At 43.2% G+C, this 13110-nt stretch overlaps 1 long non-coding RNA gene across 2 annotated transcripts in view; it reads right to left on the bottom strand.

Moving 5' to 3' along the window:
* LOC149524678 (uncharacterized) overlaps positions 1–13110 on the bottom strand; it is a 72041-nt gene that overhangs the window by 39148 nt on the left and 19783 nt on the right. Inside the window, exon 2 of one of the 2 annotated variants that reach the window (XR_016349170.1) lies at positions 9684–9888. This is a non-coding gene — a long non-coding RNA (uncharacterized LOC149524678). Of the gene's footprint in view, positions 1–9683; positions 11471–13110 lie in introns of those variants that run through there. The other variant, XR_016349169.1, reaches the window with a different exon arrangement.

The raw sequence follows: 13110 nt of genomic DNA, 5'->3' as shown, positions 1-13110 counted from the left end.
ACAATTCTGTTAACCTGGGCCGAGATAATGTCCTATGCTTCTCTATGTGCCACTTGGATACTCTGTTCAAGCTAAGAGTATCTTAGCTTGTTGTGTCCAGCTAAGGCAGAGCATAGTAGCTGGACAACTGCCAAACAACCTAATTCTTCTTTTACAGCAGTCTAATTTAAGTCTACTTGTGTGTAAAGTTATGACTGTACTCAAGTAACTTATTGAATCAAGATCCTAAATGGGCAACCGAATGTTCCTCTTGCCTAGGAGAAATGCTCATGGGGTATAAACTGACAATGAAGTAAGAAAAATCACAAACTGAGCTCCTCTCAGGGGTGCAGCTCACAACTCCAAAGTAGCTTTAAGCTGCCTGTGTGCTATCAGGATCCTGGGCTGCTCTGAAGTTTGGAATGGCCTCCCTGCATAATGTATTGTCGATAGTTCTGGGGGATTACATTCCAGCAGCCTTCCCAACGATGCCCTATGGACAGGAGGGATGCTTAGACTCTCCTATGGTCCTGTCCCAACACAAATGCCCACCCCTGCCTGCTCCACCCAACCGACCCCCATGTCCTAATGCGCTACTCTAATATTGATTTTATACATGATCATGTTTTACAAGAAATGTAAGGTACATTGCTATGGCCATAGTACATGGATAACAGCATCTTTAACACCCTGCAAGCCATGTCAGAGCTCTGTACATTATGAGCAGGGCTCGCCAAGCGGTGAAGAGCCCTGCTCGCCCGCCGCGCGCTACTGCGCACTGCACATGCACAGACTGTGTTGCGCATGTGCTGACTGAGCTACACAGCCGCACCGTGCTAAAATCCCGGGGTGAGTAGATTACGTTAATTGTCGAGCCCTGATTTTGTAGATTGTAAAACACAATAAGACACAACATTCTGCAGTAACATTGTCAGGGCATCTTTTCATTAAAACACATACGGCAGAGATTTTCCATTCTCACACAACTTTTTCTGTGGTAAGTGTGATGTTGCCAAAAATACAGACACAGTGCCAGTCAGCTGTTTCTGTGAGGCTGAAAGATAATGGAAAAACGTTACCCAGTTCCTTGTTCAGTTAGACCCCAGTCCATCAAACCCTTTAAGCACATGCATAACTTTAAGGCCCCGAGGGACTCCTGGCAGATTAGTGTCTTTGATGTTGCTGTATCAGCTTATATGATTGAATACTTGGGTGAACTAGGACAGGGCAGATGGCACCTCCTGTTCCTGCATGATAGAGCTTGTGAGGGAGTGAAAGGAGTGGCTGGCAGTGCAGGGGCTAAACAAAGCCTTTTTGCCCAACTATCCCCACCCTGTTCTACCTGCTGCCAATGCCAGGCCTGGAGGAAGGATAAAAGAGAGGAACCTGGCTCAGTTGGGGGTGACCAGTGAAGAGACAGGAGCTGTTTCTGCTGTCTGCGGGAGCTGAGCCAGAGCTGTCTACTGGGTCAGCCACCGGAGCACATAAGCCTCCAACCTCTCCCCCGTTGCAAAGGGGGAGCACCTACAAGGAGCCCTCACTGAGGATGGGGAAATTGGATTATTGGAGCCATGCCCCAAACTTCAGAGCTAGACTCAGATAAGAGGCTGGAGTTCCAAGGCCCGGGGCCTCATTGGCAGGGGCCTACACCCCTTTACTACTAACTAACTCCAGGACCTAGCAACTAGACCACACCACTGCCTGGGAGACCCAGCCATAGAGCTGTGAACCACCTTTTTCAAATTTCTGTGCTTAATACCTAAATAAGGGTATGTATGCACTGTGGCTGGGATATATGATTCCCAGCCTGGACAGAGAGATCTGGAACTAGAGAAACTTGTTCTAGCTGGATCTAAATATGGTGGTGTGGCTGCTGCAGCAGAAGTGGAGTCTTGGGCGAGCTACCAGAGCTTAGCATCAGGGGGTTGGGCAGGCTTGGACTCGCAGAGCTAACCCACACCACTGCCTATGCTGCAATGGCCACACTTCAATATAGACAAACCCTCAGGGGCCTGATTTTCAGTGGTGCCTGATTTTCAGAGGATACTCAGCAGGACTGAGCCAAAATGTCTCAACGACAGCTTTGAATCAAGGGTTACTCTTGCTTGTCTTCCAGTGCTCATTTGGTAGTTTAACAATAGCCCTGCTTTAGGGTTTTAGTCACAGATAAAGCCTCCTTAAACTCTACCCCATATCACAGTTTACTCTCAGCTCAGTGCCCCAAAGGATGAAGAATACATCCAAACCAACAACTTCCACCTCAAAAAATAAACACCACCGGACGCAAACTGGTAATATTTTGTATGTACTATGACACAACTGCATATAAGGCCATTTGTTTTTAAGAGCAAATGTCTGCAGCATAACTGCAGAGCCACCATTTCTACTGAGGTCTTGTCTTCCAGTAGTTCTTTTCACTGGGTACTTCAGGCATTGGCACTCAAGGCCACAAAGTCACTCTTGGCACATAGGTACTTGCTTTGCACTCAGCTTTCTCCTCAAAGCCTATATCTCCTGCATGAGCAGCTCATTCCTCCTCTCCATGTCAATTTGATCATCATTAATATGATTCCCACACACAAAAATTCTTGAGATGCTAGAATGCACTTTTTATACTGTTATTACACTGTTGGTTGTTTTGTTTTTTCCTTGTCTGGCTTTCCTTATGCTCCCTCTTTATGTCTTCCCTCCTGCAGATCCCTTTTCCCCCCTTTGGTTTCCTCACAGTAAGTCAGTCTGACTGTTGTGCTATTTCAGTGAAAGGCAGTTATTTGATACAGAGCGAGACACCAGAATTGACGAGTGGCTGATGTCTGCAGTTTTTATTGTAACTCAGGATTCTGAAGACACTGAATTAGTTTTCCACAATTGGCAGCCTTTTGGCAGTTCCATGCCTTTATACTTAGTCTTTTCTTGCTCTTAAAAAATAGTAATCCAAGGACCTGCACAGAAAGTGTTGAGCAACAGCTATAATTATCTAGCCTTTCACGAATCCTTTCTTGGTCCATGTAATCATTTTGCTTTGCACAAACATTCTTCTTATGCCACTCAATGTTCCAAATTGAAAAAAAGAAAACAAAACCAAAAAACCCAACCCTATGGCACAAATGATCTTTTCTTAGGCTGCTAATTTATTTCTCCTCCAATCTTCTATAGCACTTCTAAGTATTTACACAGTGTCAAGAACATTTCATTGTAGCTTTTGCCTATTTTTAGCCTCATCACATTTAATTGGTTCCTGCCAATGCACCTGCTGTCTACACTATGGTAGAGGAAAAAAGCATACAATAGAAGGAATAGCAACCTGTAGAATTATGCACGGATATTAGTTTCGCTATAGTTAAGGTGGCAATCAGAGCTTTATAATAAGCCCTACTTTTAGGCTCTGAGACATGCAGATTTAGAAAAGTTGGATTAGCCAGAATAAATATAGCATTTTTCTGAAGGTGTTCAGAGAAAATTGGATAAGCAGTTTTTGAGTTACAGGCCTATGCAAATTTACCCTGATTTGAAATTTTAACAAGTAGCCCATGTTTGTGGCCTTCCAGCTCAGAAATGCCTTATTATTCTCCTTCAAAATGTCCACATTGTGTAGCAAAATCTTCTTGAAAAGCTTTTTTGCAGATAAAGAGAATATTCCAGTCGCAAAAGAACACACAGAGTAAATTAAGCAAAATTATTAAATCTAATTGTAATGATTATAGTGGAACAGTTGGCTCTCTCATGGGTGATTGAACCTTAAAGAGAACGTTATGGGCCAGAGTTTTAAAAGAATGTACCATGTTGTATGTTGTGTTCCTTTGACTTCAGGTCATAAGTGTCACTCTGGGAACTGATAGGCACTGAGGTCTTTTCAAAATCTGATTCTGAGACTGTAAGGAAAAGTTTGCTTTGGTATGTTTTGGGTTTTTTGCTCAAGTAGGAGAGAGCAAAAGGAGCAGGGCTTGAGTCCTTTCATTGGAAATTTGAATGGTTTATCTAATAACCGTGTTTATATCCAACAGATTTATTCCCAAACATAGGACCCATTTTTTTTTTTATTATTGCAGAATTTGAGAGGAAATTCCTGCTATGTTTGAATTACTGGTACAGGTAATTAAAAATTAGCCTGATTATGGAGCAACTTATGTACCAATTCCATAAGCAGGAGTGTCATCCACTTTCTAAAATAAACTTGATATTCACATATGGTATAACTTCTTTTATATAAAAAACGTTTTCCTAATTAATTTCATAGTACCCTGGATGGTTTTTAGGTTTTTGGGTGGGGCTGGGGTAGGGGAAGTTTGAAGGCAACTAGTAGAACCATTTCTAAATATGGATGCTTAGAAATTACCTGTTTCTAGTTCTTTTTACTCTACATGTCTAACTGTTGTACTTGTATCTAAAAATACAGCTGGTTCTCCAGAATTCACATATAGGGAAGTACTATTACAATCTAACTATTTTTATTTATTTTTCAAAAAAATCTTATTTACACAAATCAAGTTTTATTATTTGTAATAAAAATGTGCATTTTATAAATGCTGCGTGACCCAATGTGTGGTATATATGCAGAGGAACGAGAAGGAGATGAACAAGGGTATTGCTCCTAAAAGGTAGCAATTGGACCTGGGGATCCAAGGAATGCACATAGGAAAAAATATAATCCTGACAATTTAGATAAGTGAGATTAATGAGCTTCTGTTTCTCTTGTCTTACAAAACAAGAAAAAGGGAAGACTTAATTAAACTGAAAAGTGTCGTCTTTAAAACTGATAAAAGGAAAGACTTTTTCACTCAACAAATAATTAGATTGTGGAACTCATTGCCACATGATATCACCGAGGCCAAGAAAATAACAATATTATATCTGGATAACAAGAACATCTAGATTATTCAAATTAATACTGTCAGAGGATAAAAAGGCCCTTTAAGTGGCTTGGGGCTAAGCCTCACCTTCGCCAGATTTAGCCTGCCTCAGGAACTGGAAAGAATGTGTGCATGAGTCATGTGATATAGAACCAGGACTTGCACCATGAAACAATTGGCAATGCTGCGCTAAGGACATATACTGCTTTGAACTTTAATAAATCATTCTCGCAAAAGGACAGATTATAGTATGAGGTTTGATGAAATGGGAAAAAGGGGAAACTGAAGCAATGGTTAGGCCCTAATGTGCAAATGAAGAGTTTTACAAAGAATTTAGAAGGGACGGAGTCATAGAAAAGAGACTCTGATGCAGGTTGCATATCTTGGAACTGTCAGCTTTCTTCTCTTAGAGCAGTCCAAGTGCTGACTCAAATACATATTCAAAAAGGACAAGGAGCTACTAAGATGTAATACAGGGTTTAGAATTTCCCCTCAGAAATATTGCGTTTGCTCAGTGACATGTTAACCGTGGCTATCATGTTTGCTGATGTCTGAACTGCTATAGTTGTTTCAGCTGTTTGGCAGCTAAAAAAACAAATTCTATTCAAACATTTGCAATTCATTCACAAAGGGATTTGCTATTTCTTTGAAGAGATAAAAGCTGCCTTAGCCTTTGATTCTGCCTCTCGGATGCATCAACTTGCGGCAGGGAACATAACAGATGTGGATTTCTGGTCTGTGTTAATATGCAGCTTTGCATCTGATTCCTCTGTGCATCTTACTGAACATTTCCTATCAAGGCCTTGTGGAAAAAATGCTAGTCAGACACTCTTGGGGTGACATTGAGCTAAATTCTTTAGGCTCAGAAATAAAGTCCAAGCCAAACCCATTGAGAAAACTGCACAGCGCTTAAAATGAGAAGAACAATGTGCCTGAAAGTTAGGCAACGTTTTTCTGCAGATCTATGTGGGAGGTTAGAACCAGAGAATAGCTTAATAGTATTTTATTGCTACTATGGTCCCCACTTCTGCAGTATCTGATCAGCTCACAATTTTAATATATTTGTGCTCACAAAGCGCCTGTAAGGTAAAGCTATGGTGGTATCTCCATTTTACTTTTGGGAAACTGATGCACAGAGGGGCTAAGGTTCTGAACTACAAAGCTATTTAGGCACCTGAACCCCAAATGTAAGAACCTGCCAGGCTTAAGTGTCTAGTTTACAATTTGAAGGCTCTACTGTAATTCACAAAATTGCTGCCGAACACTACAGGCACCGACACTCACTCAACTGCACCGAACCTACTCAGTGGCTAAGTTTTCAGAGTAAAAGTTCCCTGGGCAGCTAATTTTGCCTTTGGGCATGACCACTTCTGCCTCCTTTTACTCTCCTGTCTGAGAGCGAGAGTTATTGAAGAACAGGGGGTATGTCTACACTACCCCGCTAGTTCAAACTAGCGGGGTAATGTATGCATACCGCACTTGCTAATGAAGCCCGGGATTTGAATTTCCCGGGCTTCATTAGCATAAGCGGGGAGCCGCCATTTTTAAATCCCCGCTGCTTCGAACCCCGGGGCTCGAACTAGGTAGTTCGGACTAGGGTGCCTATTCCGAACTACCGTTACTCCTCGTTTCGGAATAGGCACCCTAGTCCGAACTACCTAGTTCGAGCCCCGTGTAGCCGCGCTACACGGGGTTCGAAGCAGCGGGGATTTAAAAATGGCGGCTCCCCGCTTATGCTAATGAAGCCCGGGAAATTCAAATCCCGGGCTTCATTAGCAAGTGCGGTATGCATACATTACCCCGCTAGTTCGAACTAGCGGGGTAGTGTAGACATACCCTGGGAGGGAAAATAGGCAGACAAAGACCTAATGCCTGTGCGGAGCCCAACCCTGTAGGTATGCTCAGAGTTCCCTACCAGCAGATTGGGCCCATTCAGAATCTTGCTTCTGCAGAAGGAGAAGAAGGAGCCCACCTTGTAACTTGTAGCCAAGTAGTTAGGAGACGTGCTCAGGCTGTGGCAGATTTAGGTCCAATCCCTCTCCTGAGAGAGGACAAGAAAGGATTTGGACAGGAAAGGGCTCTAACTGGATTTTCTGATGTGGGGCTCCCTCAGTCTCTGCTGTTGAAGCTGTTCTATTGTGGATAAAGAATGAAAGCATGAATGGAGCAGGGGAACAATATCCAGCACCTCTCACTTCCCAGCTGACTGTCCTCACTCCTACCACCAAGTCATTCTCTCTCTCTCTCTCTTTGGGCCCGTGCCTGTTCACTATGAATACATAGTTCCCTAGTCATTGGGCCAGAAATGTGAAAGAGAAAGAGTTTGAGTAGGTACAGTGTTTCTCAACCTTTTTGTATAAAGTACCCCTTTAAAAATTATAAGTACCCCCTTTTAAAAAAAAAAAAAGTACCCCCAGTACCTACAGTTTTTAGATACACAAAATGTTTTTCTACCATTGCAACACATTTGTTTAAACAACTTAATCGTAGCCGGGCGGGCGATGAAATTTTTGGGTGTAAAAAGTACAATAATAATAAAACACTGTAAAACTTAAAACAAAAATTCAGTTTTCTCCAAATTTGAAGTTGTGTTGATGTACCCCTCAATCTTCTCTGATGTACTCCGAGGGTACTCGTACCACTGGTTGAGAATCACTGAGTGGGTAGGTGGGAAGATGGATATGAATAGGCAGTTTGGGGATTAGGGCTCCCACCTGGGAGGTGAGAGACCCTTGATCCAGTCTCTCTTCTCCCCAGTAGAGCAGTGTCAAAAGAAGAGAGTGAGGGAGCCCATACCAGTATATCGCATAGCTCAGTGGTTATAACACTCTCCTGAGAGTTACAAGAGACTGCAATTCAGATCCTTTCTCTCCCTCAGGCAGAAGGGGAATCTGAACCTGGGTGTTCTTTCCAGATGACTGGACTAACCACTGGGCTACAACTTATAAGGTGGGCGCTGGCCATTTTGTGAGAAGTGAGTCAAGCATGTAGCTCATTGCCACAAGAAACTGCTTAGGTGCCTAGTCTGCCTAACTCCAGGAGACAGGTTCCTCTTTGTGGATTACAAAGCAGAGATAAGCACTTCCCAGTAGCTGGGATTTAGATACCTAACTGTGAGAGAGAAGGGGCTTAACACATACGCAGTCATCAGCATCTCCCACTGACTGGTGTAGGCAGCTCCCCACCTAGTGTTCTGGCGTTTGTGGCTAACATTATGGGTACCTCTCTCTCTCACCCTCTCTCTTGCTCACTCTCTCTCTCTCTCTTTCTCTCTTCATGATATAAGATGCCTAAGTACTGAGGTAATAAATGGGCCTACAGATTTACCCTAAGTTCAACTGTGGAAAGTGAGTAAAAGTTTATCAAGTGTCACAATAACCTATAACAAAAGCTGATGGGGCATGGTGCTAAAGGGAGACAAAGACTGAATTAATCCAAACATAAAAGCCTACTGAAATAACCAAAGAAATATGTTAAAATCATTCTTGATAAACAAAAGTAGTATGGGGCCAAAATAAACCAAATTGGTGTGTCAAAAACTGGGCCTACCTGGTGAATAAAATAACGAAGGAATGGGCTATTCCTCCCCTCACTCTTTTGAGGTCCTTAAAAGAATAGACAGCGAAGAAAAAAAAATCCATCAAGAAGCAACAACTGTTTGCCAACAACCACTGTAGTGATCTTTATCATCATAACTTCCAGCCACACTGTCCCCTGGGAGCTCAGGATCTTCCAGAATACCACTGGGCCTTCGTCATCCTCATTCTGATGGATGTCCTAACCAGATTGGGCCAGACAGAAGGGCTCAGGTGGCATTGCCATCTCCATCTGCTTTGCCTAAATCCAAACTTCCATGTGTGATGTGAAACTTCATTATTCACACCCAAACCCTGCATGTCCCTTTCATTCCCCACCTTATTTCTTCTTTTACCTATTTCTTTCTTTTTCATTCTAATAGGAGTCTGGCTTTACCAACCAACATTGCATATTTTACAACACTGCTGTAAACTTGTGACTAGAAAGATGACATAGGCTATGTCTTTATTTACAGCACCATGTAGAGCAGTGGCTCTCAACCCTGCATGGAGTGCTGAGCCTCTGACTGGGCAGGGTTGATTAATCACATGTGAAGCTGTGCTGCCAGGCAGCTTAGAGGGAACACTGGTCTCAGCAGTCTTGTGTACCTATCTCCCTTCTCTCTCCCTGGTTTTACCTCACTTAAAAACCACTGCCTCAGACATAAAAATATCACAGCACACTCTTACTGAAAAATTGCTTACTTTCTCATTACCATGTAATTATAAAATAAATCAGTTGAAATATAATTATTATATTTTCATTTCAGTATATAGAGCAGTATAAACACATCATGGTCTATTTATACTGACTTCACCAGTGCTTTTTTTACTAGCCTATTGTAAAAGTAGGCAAATAATTAGATGAGTTGATTTAACCCCTGGAAGGCCTCTAGATATGCACACCCCTGGTTGACAATCACTGATGTAGAGGACAGGCATGACATTGCTAGCTAAATGCTGCAATGAAAAGCATCAGAAGTGGGGAAAGGCTGTGGCAGGAGACAAAAAACAGGGAACTGTTCCAGCAGCATGGAGCCTGATCCTTTCCCAGCAGTCTCTTCCTTCCAGAGCCTCTCTTTGCAAAAAGGAAAGGCTGTGACAGCAAGAGACAGTACACTGATAAAAAAAAGCGGTGTAGAGACATTGGAAGTGTAGACATTCTGAGTGCAATTAACACCAAGGCCTAGTCTACACTATCACGGGACATTGATCTAAGTTATGCAACTTCAGATATATGAATAACGTAGCTGAAGTGGATGTTCTTAGATCTACTCACCGTATTGTCTTCACTGCAGTGAGTCAGTGAGCCAATGGCAGACATTCTCCCATTGACTTCTCCTGCTCTTCTTGCTCTCGTGGAATACCAGAGTCAATGGGAGATCGCTTGGTTGTTGATTTATCATGTCTATACTACATGCAATAAATCAATACTTGCTGGACTGATCACTTCCTGTTGATCTGGCAGGAAGTATAGACATACCCTGAGAAGGAAAACAAAGCACAGATCAAGTATGAAGAGAGGACATGATGCAAAGACCGCCAAAGTCAGTGGGAGCTTTTCCTTTGACATCAGAGAATGTTGGATCAGGCCCCCAAAGCACAGTATGTTGTGGAAGAGCACATGATTTGGAACTTCTATTTGCTGATGCAAAGAAACAACATTATAAGCATAAGATGAGTCAATTTTTAAGTGAAATGAGTAAAGGAAATGACAGGTTGAACCTCTTTAGTCCCTTGGGACCTGACTGGTTCTGAATGAGATAATTTTCTGGACCATGGGCGGTCAATATTGTGTAGCAGCATTATCAACACTTCCTCTACTTACTGTGCTGTTAGAGGACATTTAAGTATCAATTAGAGTTAAATAACAACACAGAACACTGAGAGCTAGGACTGGTGGCTGTAAAGAAACTTTATGAGACTGTGGGAAACTTGGCTACATCCATGGAAAGTGGACACCCAGTTAACTAAAATCATTCTGGACAACAGATGTTTCTGGATGAGAGAGTTCTGGATTAGAGAGGTTCAATTTGTAGTTAATTATTCCAACTGTTCAATAATTATCACATCTGCTGTCCCGTGGCCTCTCCGTGCTATATTACATCAGATTCTTTGTCCTTATCTTGAGCAGTGTGTCAGGTTAAATGACTTTAAGGCATGGCACTGCCACTTCCTATGTAACCTAGAGCAAATCAATCTTCGTATGCCTCAATTTACCATCTGTAAAATGGGTACAATAATAAGTTTCTTAATACTATGTATATCTTCTCTATATCAGCTATAAGCTCTTTCAGTGCAAGCCAACTTCATACCATTCATACCATTTGTTGCAAGCATGATCTTTCCATTTCTGACCAAAGAGTTTTGTCATGAGCTCTGTCCAGTGCGTTTTGTCATGAGATCAACAGTCTGTTCACCGGTGGTTTGTATTCTCTGGGGATGCAGTCACCAGTGCAGGCTCTCCACCTATTTTCTAACCTGTGGACTACATGACCTGCCCAGCTCCCTTTGCATTGTATATTACCTCTAGTACAATGGTCACCTCTGTAAACCTTCTGATTTCCTCATTCGGTATATAATCATGGAGCAATTTCTTACATATTCTCTTTGCCTTTGCTCTATGGGTAACAGCAATTTTTTTTCTTTCTCCGCTTTCATTGTTGACCAGATTTTAGTCCGTATAGCAATGCTAGCAGAACGGTGGAGTTAGAGTTCTTTCCTATTTTTTTTTTCATGGGCAGTTCCTCAATCATATATACTGCAATAGAACCTACTGTTGAGGCTTCCTGGGGCAATACAAATATGTAACAAAAAGACCATCAGTAAACCCATTTGAATTAATGTCATGAAAACTAAGAGTACATCACCATTACAGAAACCGGCTGCAGGGCAATACACCAGACAAGGCCATCTTACACATTAAGGCAAAACTTTACAAAAGTAACTGATGATTTTGGCTGGCTAATTTTGAGTTCCCAATCTGGCATGCCTGAAAGGGGTTTGATTTTCTGAAGACAGGTGATCAAGAGTTTCTTAAAATCAAGCCCCATTCATGTTGCTCAAGCTGAGCATTCTCAAAAAAAAAAAAAAAAAAAAAAAAAAAAAAAGCAGCCAGCATCTGGACTCATTTTTGAAAATCTTAGCCCAATCATACACCTGTCAATAAAAAAGGCACAAAAAAGGTATGTGTAAGCTAACTCAGTGGCGTGGTAGAATAAAAGCACAGTCACAATGAACAAGGCTTTTAAAATGTAACTCTTCTGCCAGGTAGTGCTGGCAGCAGCCAGGGCTGGATTCGGTATCTAGGGGTTCCTTTTCATCCATCTCACACAGAACTAACTAGAGCCCTCAGCCAGTAGGCTGGGAAATTCACCCCCCCCCCCAACCCAGGTGCCTCTGAGAGGCAGTGCTTCCCCACTTGCAAGCACAGAGTCTGAGCGCAGAACTGGAACTTTTAATGACAGAAGGAGAGAAGTAACATGGCATTAGCTTGAGAAAATAGTACAAACTGAGTTCATAACCAAACCACGAGTAAATGTCCCAGCTCAAATGGATTGAGCAATGTCCTTTGCCTCTCAGGCCCATGAGTTCAGCAGTGTAAGTGTCCCTTTCACATGTCCAAACTTTCCTCGTACCCCACTCACAGTTGCTGCCCTTAGTCAGGGAAGATCAGAGCTCAGAGGTGATTATCAGAGCTCAACTTCCACCCTTGGATAGGAGGCATCTCACCCACTCCATTGGCCACTTGCCCCTGCTCCTGTCTGCCGCTCCCGCCAGCCGACCTGCTGGCCACCTGTTCCTGCCAGCCACCCCGCTGGACACCTGCTCCTGCCAGCCACCCCGCTGGCTGCCTGTCACTGTTCCTACCGACCGACCGCTAGCCACTCCCACCTGCCGTTATTCCTACCTGTTGCCCTCTGACCACTCCTGCCAGCTGCTGCTTCCATGATGGGTCTGGCTCTGGGCCAAACCTTTCCGCTCTTTGTCAGTCTCTCAGTGATTTCAGCTCTTGGCCCACCACCGAGGCTGGCCAAAAGGTTCCAGCTCCCACTGGAATAATATTTAAAAATAACAAAGAGACTCCTTATGGTGTCAGTTTTAGGTCTATCCTTAGAACAGGGTTGTGTGGGGATGGACGACAGGTTGAACCAATCTTACAGCTCATTTTTGGAGAGCATGTAGCCTGCTGGTTCAAGCTCCTTCCCCCCCAATCCAATCCAATCCAATCCAATCCAATCCAATCCACTTGAGGGTATGTCTACAGTACCCCGCTAGTTCGAACTAGCGGGGTAATGTAGGCATACCGCACTTGCAAATGAAGCCCGGGATTTGAATTTCCCGGGCTTCATTTGCATAAGCGGGGAGCCGCCATTTTTAAAACCCTGCTCGTTTGAACCCCGTGCAGCGTGGCTACACGGGGCACGAACTAGGTAGTTCAAACTAGGCTTCTTAGTTCGAACTACCATTACTCCTCGTGAAATGAGGTGCACGGGGTTCGAACCAGCAGCGTTTTAAAAATGGCGGCTCCCCGCTTATGCAAATTCAAATCCCGGGCTTCATTTGCAAGTGCGGTATGCCTACATTACCCTCCTAGTTCGAACTAGGAGGGTAGTGTAGACATACCCTGAGACTGGAAGGGGAAGGCTTGTCCATCCGAGACTCTTCACAATGACAGTGTCCCTCCTGCAAGCACTGGTGGTCAC

Source organism: Pelodiscus sinensis, chromosome 3 (assembly GCF_052426305.1).
Source record: "Pelodiscus sinensis isolate ZL-2025 chromosome 3, ASM5242630v1, whole genome shotgun sequence".
Classification (NCBI taxonomy): domain Eukaryota; kingdom Metazoa; phylum Chordata; order Testudines; family Trionychidae; genus Pelodiscus; species Pelodiscus sinensis.
Note: the sequence above shows the minus strand (reverse complement) of the source record. Positions and strands in the feature narration are given on the sequence as shown.